Consider the following 7,614-nt stretch of genomic DNA (forward strand, 5'->3'; position numbering starts at 1 on the left):
ACCATGATTACAAAAAAAGTTAAGACGAATATCTATTTCTCTATTTCATTCTTTTGTGATAACATCATTCGTACTCTTCGAATAATCGAATTATTTCATCCTTATTACTCAACGGTAATAAAAATCTATTTATCAACTCATATGAGTCATGAAGACATTCTTATTGTCAGCCATGACGATTCCAATCAAATTTCGGGACGAAATTTCTTTAACGAGTAGGTACTATGATGACCCGAAAATTTCCGACCAAATTTAAACTAAATCTTTATATGATTTCGACACGATAAGCAAAGTCTATAATGTTGAGTCTCGAAAAATTGGAAACTATGTTCATGTATACTATTATCTTCGACCAGTTTCGACGATTCACGAACCATTAATTGTAAATAGATATGTGTGTATATATATATTAATTTAAAATATTATAGGCTGCTCTTATTAAAAGTAATTATGTAAAATAAAATAAAAATGATATTATGATAATTATTATTTAAAAACATATCTATATATATAAATAAAGTATATTAATTATATATATTTTGTGATTTCGAATCTATTTAGTAAACGACTGTTACACTCAATTGCCATTCGATGGATATTACATGAGTAAAATACGAACTAATATTATTTTAAAAATAAACGGTGATCCGAAAATGATTGATATAAAGTATAGGCTTATTAAAAATGTATTTAGGATCTAGTTATTAAGTTTTAACATTTATTTTTATATTTTAACCATAAACGAGAGGGACAGTTGATGTAATATTTATTTATTTATTAAACTAATGACTGAATTTTATACCATAATGACCGAAATAATTAAAGAAACTTAATATAAAATTTTAGAATTTTTCTGAAGACTTTTATTCGCCAATGAATTACAACGGAGTACGAATTAATATCCCTAATAAACTGTCGGTAGGATATTTCTAAAAATCACGCTATATTCTTGTTACATGTTACCATTAACTTTATAATTTTTAATAAATAAACTATTACTGTGTTTGTATATATGCACATGGTATTATTAATCAAACAAGAGATCGAATATTTTGCTGTGCATGATATTATGATTTCAGATGTCATTATATTATTATTATAATTATTGAGATTGAGAATCGGGTGAAAATATCTATATGATGTATAGATATATTATTTATATAACATCACCACCAAAATCATTCATTCATATTTCTGTCTTTTCTTTTCTTTCATTCAACTCAAACCACTATGTGCATACATAATAGATTACATTACAACTATCTATCTCATCTTCTAACATCATCAGGTATCACCTTTCTCTACTAACTTTCGATTCATCATAACTCCTCACTAGCTTGTTTTCTTCATTTTGTCGTGAGCCATTCCAAACCCATGAAACCACTACTGTTGATTGTTCGACCTACAACAACATCAAACAAGACTATTGCTCGTGTTAAGTTTCTAACCCAAACCGACACTATAACTTTGATACTTCCTTTCTTTTGTATCAATTAAACCCACTTGTAATGTTTGATCGATTAAACCCACTTGTATTGTTTGATCAATTAAACTCAACAACACATAAACCTTCAAACCATAACCCGCCATCTTCATCCTTCATTTACTCACCACCTTCACCACCACTTTATCACCATCATGTACCACTTCCAACTCCTTGTACACTACTACGCTTATTTTACTTGTAAACCGAACTACTCTCATCCTTTATACTACTATAGAACCATCAAATAATCAAACCAACTCAATCATACTTAATTGCTGTGAAGTTCTGTTAAAATCCGAAATAATAAGCCATCAACACCTTCGGCCATCATAACCAAAGAACCACCACCACTTCACTACCTCCAACACCACCTACGACCACACTCACCACCGTAAAACATCACCACCACCAGATAACTACTTTTCACAAATGTTACAGTTAAACCATAAACATCAACACACCTTTGTATACGCTATTATGTTCTTGTTACCTGTAACTATACTAACAACCAACCACCATGATAACCGCCATATTCTGTAGCCTGCAATTCATTCAAAAATGTTTCTATTTTCTTTTCCTGTTTCAGCTGCAAAAGAACATCATAAACGTAACTAAAACTGCTACTTTTATTTCTTTGATCAATTCCTGTTATGATCGAACGAAGAACATGAAAGAAGATGATTATGATCCGTTTTCCTTTCTGTCGAAGCATAGAAATTTCACAGCTTCCTTCTTCCTATTTTATATATAATATTACAGAGTATATATATATATATATATATATATATATATATTTTAAAGGATGTATGGCCGACAAAACCTAAACTAAAAACTCTACCTTGTTTCCCACTTAATTCATGAATAATCGGGAATTATTGCTGTTGTTGTTGTAGTCGATGAAGGTTGCAGGAAATCCCTTGATTCTTGCAAATATAAACCAAGCACCGAAAACCCTTTTTGGGACTTTTGTTAATAGGCTAGTTTAGTGGGCTTAGATAATGAAGTTATGGGCCGTAAACTTTCTGGTGATGCTGGGCCGAGAAATCAGTCTGTACATCTATTATAAACGATTTAAAAGAAGAAACAGGAGGGAAAAATAGAAAATATAGGATAAATCAAAATTTATTTTGGTATTGAAATAGAAATGAACGATTGGAGGCACAGTTGTAGGGGTGTTTGGGTTATCGAGAGGTCACAGGATCAATCCTAGTCTGTGGCATATCTTTTTATTATTAAAAGAAGAAGGAGAAATGGAAACAGAAAGGAAGGTTAAATAATTTGGGATGTGGGGTTAATCAGATAAAATAAAACAGAAGAATGGTTAGTGTGTTGTGTTGTTGAACGAGAGGTCGCGGGTTCGAGCCGGGCTCATGGCAATATTTTTTTTAGAAAAACTTGTTGAAGGTTCGTGAATCCGAGGCCAACCCTACACTTGTTTAATGTCGTCATATGTATTTTTACTACAAAATACAGTATGGTGAGTTCATTTGCTCCCTTTTTCTCTTTATATTTTTGGGACTGAGAATACATGCGCTGTTTTTACTACTGCTTTATTAAATGCTTTTGAAATATATTTTAAGCTGCGAATACATGAAATGCTTTTATAAATGTTTGACGAGATAGACACAAGTAAAACATTCCTCGAATGAATTATTATGCAGACAGAAGTTCTGTGGATTATTATTGAATTATGTGGACATGATAATTGCCACCAATTGATGTGAATATTTTCCCCTAATTATTATTGCTTGGTAACCTAAGAATTAGAATCGGGTATGGTCCTAATTCACGCGAATCCTAAAGGAAGCTACCGGGTTTAACACCCCCACCCAGAATGTTCACCAGACGGAAGAGCTAGTGGGCGTGGTGTTTAGTACTTCGAGGTTTATATATTATACAGACGAGATGTTCTGTCTTGGGGATATTATTGATGCGCATTATATGTTAAGGTCGGTTACCAAGCCAAGCAATGAAAGAAAAGTGAATGTTATGTATCGAGAGAATAATTTTTTTATACACAGGTGATGTGTATGTTATTTTTGTGCACGAGATATGTGTACGGTTATTAAAAATCGCGAGGCAACCTACGGGGGAGAAAAGGATACGAACCTACTATGCCAAGCATTATGAAAAATGGTTTCGTATACGAGATAGGTGTACTGTATTTAAATCTTGTGGTCTATCAAAATGATGAATTTTATTGTTTACGATAAACCTATGAACTCACCAACCTTTTGGTTGACACTTGAAAGCATGTTTATTCTCAGGTATGAAAGAAATCTTCCGCTGTGCATTTGCTCATTTTAGAGATATTACTTGGAGTCGTTCATGGCATATTTCAAAAGACGTTGCATTCGACTCGTTGAGTTCATCAAGATTATTATTAAGTCAATTGATAGTTGGATATATTAGGAAATGGTATGCATGCCGTTAACTTTCGATGTAATGAAAGTTTGTCTTTTCAAAAATGAATGCAATGTTTGTAAAATGTATCATATAGAGGTCAAGTACCTCACGATGTAACTAAATGTAATGTATTCGTCCAGATGGATTAGGACAGGTCATGAAACATATGGCTAAATCCTAGATTACAAACCTTAGGGTTTCCATACATCAAGTTCACCCCAAATTCGCCCATTTAACCTCAAAATGGGTCTTACAAGCTACACATGAACAAACCCTAGCTATAAATCAAATTGAACTTGAAACTTGGAGTTAAAACTTACCAACACTATCAAAAAGTAGCTAGAGATGTAGGGAAAAACTTTAAAACTTGGACTCGGGCAAGATTTGGTCTCCTTCTTCCCCAAAATGAGCTCTCTCTCTCTAAAACTCTAACTCTCTCTAGAATGAAAGTGTGTAGGTGAAAGAGTAAGAAATGAGATAAGGTTAAGCTTTGGATCAGTTCTTATGGTCTCAAACCGTCCACAAAGTGAAAAGATCAAAACACCCTCAAAAGTGCTCATTAAAAACGAATTTAATACCAGATCTGGGCAAGTGTCGCGTTTCGCGACGACGGTTCGCGATCCACGATGAACTCAAACGTGAAAGAACCTAACAAAACGCGATAATCTGATCAGGGATGGGGGTTTTCGAGTTGTCACATTTTAAGCATACATGTCGCGTACCGCGGCACACCAAAACGCGATACACACCTTCAATATGCGACAGATTACCAGATTTCACCCCAAACTCAATTTCCAACCATTTTAAGTCATATGTAACTATGTAGATGCGTTTTAAAGATTAATTACGTACCTTTAGACTATGTGAAATGTTCCATGCGATGTAACTAGAAAACGGGTGTTACAGATAGAGCCAACACATTATCTATTGAGAGAGTATCTCTACCATACATAATAGTATCTACAAAGTGTTCATATGACTGTGGCAGTGAAGTCATAAATATGATGGCCCTATCTTAATCTTCTATTTAAACTTCAATGTTTTTTAAATGAAGAATCACTTTGTTGAATTCATCTACATGATCTACCAAGGATTTACCAGTTTCCATCTAGGATGTATATAACCTTTTCTTTAACTGCAAACGGTTAGCCAATGATTTGACATGTACAAATTTTCCATTTCAGCCCATATGCATGCAACACTAGTTTCTCTATCTACCTTACGTAGAACTCGATCACCAACACTCAAGATTATTTCGCTATGTGATTTCTCCATAATCTTTATTTTTCTTGATCAGATGATGTTTTTGGTAATCTTTCAATACCTTCCAACGCTCCTGCTATTCCCAGATGAATTAATAGATACTTCATCATAATAAATTTCCATGCATCTAAATCATTTTCCACCAAACTTCTGAATATCAAACTTAAAGATGAGATTTTAACTTCCAATTTCATTTTTATCGCTTCAGATTCAAACGTCTCTTTTCTCACTAAAGACCAAAACCATAGCTCTGATACCGTTTGTAGTAAAATTAGACAACAATAAAAGATTGAAGATGGAATTGAACTCGTAATTAACCAACTATTATTACCGAACCTTTAATTGGATACAAGATGAGAGGAAATGAACCAAATAGAAATCTACGATCAACAAGAACTTATACGAGAAAATGATCAAAACAAAGAAGTAACAAAATAAACCCTTAAGTTATACAAACATAAACTTGATCTCTGAAACTATGAAGGCTTGTCAATAACAACCCTTTAACGTCATAAAACGCATTGCGCCAAACCATCTTGTGATCTTTCGTCATCTTTGAGAAATGATGTAGCATATATAATGATAAAGTTGGGTAGGCTTTCTCATATTTATTTTAATTTTTAAACTTCGCCTCAAGTTAAAAAGTAAGATTTCTTACATGCAAATTGGATAGAGAGTCGATTATACCATTTTACTATTTTGGTAAGGATGTTTGCAAGTTGATATTTCGATCTCGAGAACGATAGCGAGATGATCAATGCTTTGAGTTTTTCTTTGATAAAATGTGTAAGACCCTGATTCGATTTTCAGTGAAATAGCGCGCCGTGCAACTTTGCTGCACAGAATGGGCTGTTTTGCAGTATTTTAAAAGTCTGGAGGGACCATTGTGCAATTATGCATGTGACGAGTTTTAAGACATAAACTGAGCTGGAACCTCACATATTCTTCCCAAGACTTCTAGAGAGCTCATGAGTTTACATGAGAAAGAAGTCTAATCTGAGAAAGCTTCAACTTAGGATGAAGGTGTCAGTCTCTCCCCAAATTGGAGTTTATCCTTGTTGTACCTACAACTAGGCTTTATCATGAGTTGAGGTAAAACCCTAAATTGAAGTTTTAGTATTTGATTTTGAAAGTTGGTTGGGGTTTGGGTGGTTGATGTGTGTAAACCCTATTTCACTTAGAAATTTAGGTTAATGGTGTCCATTGATGTATGTAAACCCCTTTGAAAGTGGGTTTGGGTTTGATGAAGAAATCAGAACATTTAGTCTTGGTTTTGAGTGTATTGTTGTTGTTGATTTAGATTTGGGTGATTTTGGGTGTTGGATTGTCAAGGAAATGGGTCATGCACACTAAGTGTTTGATGAAATGTCCCAACTAGAAATTTGTGTTGTTGGTGATGATAATTGTGGTTAAATGAGTCCTTTAAGTGTGTATAAACTGATTTTGATCAAATAAAGGTGTTATGGTTCATTTTGAGTTGAAATGGTGTCATTTTGGTGAAATTCGTATTATGGACAGATTCGAAGTGTCATTTGTAAAGGTCATATCTTGCCAACCATGGCTCTGTTAGGGGCGTGTGAGCACTTTTCAGATAGGTATTTGAGTGTACTTTCCAATGAAAAGTTTGTATTTACTGATTTGACGATTTAATGGGTCAAAATTTGCTGTCAATAAGGGGCTGTCCAAATGGTCAATTTGGGTAAAAATGGTTTAAAGTGTTGTTGATTAGGATTTTGGGCATGATGCAAGTGTGAATAAATTTAGGGTGTTGTTGGACTTGAATTACCACATGTAGTGTTGATGGGTTGAGTCTTTTGGGTCAAGTATTATAGGTGTTAGATTGTACTTGTTTGTGTGGATTAAAATTACCACTCGTAGTGGTAATTTAGTTATGTCGAATTAAGTGACTAAATGGGCAGATTTTGGTGAGCAAGGCGGAAACCCTGGGCTAAGGGTGTCAGTGTCGGATTCTCTTATAGAGAATGGATGTTTATGTGTTTGTGTGATTTATATAGGTGATTACTTGCTTGGATGCGGAGACGATGGTATAGCATACATGACTTGTGTGTGCGCTCTAAGGTGAGTGGAGTATTTATATGTGTATGTAGAATGGACGTTTATGTGTTTGTGTGCCTATATTTATATAGGTGATTACTTGCTTGGATGCGGAGACGGTGGTATAGCATACATGACTTGTGCGTGCGCTCTAAGGTGAGTGAAGTATTTATATGTGTATGTATATAAGTTGCTTGCTTGCGGGCGAAGTGGCGAGTGACATTCAGGCGTAAGGATTCACTCTTCGTCGGCCATTTGATGCAAAGTGGTAGGTGATATCCGTAAGGATTCACTTTTCGTCGACCACGTTTGTGGTTGTGATGTGTGGCGAGTGTTAATCACTCTTCGTCGGCCACACAGTGTGGTAAGTGTCCCCTAACGATTTCGCTTTTCGTCGGCCACAT

This window comes from Rutidosis leptorrhynchoides, chromosome 3 (genome assembly GCF_046630445.1).
Source record: "Rutidosis leptorrhynchoides isolate AG116_Rl617_1_P2 chromosome 3, CSIRO_AGI_Rlap_v1, whole genome shotgun sequence".
NCBI classification, from domain to species: Eukaryota; Viridiplantae; Streptophyta; class Magnoliopsida; order Asterales; family Asteraceae; genus Rutidosis; species Rutidosis leptorrhynchoides.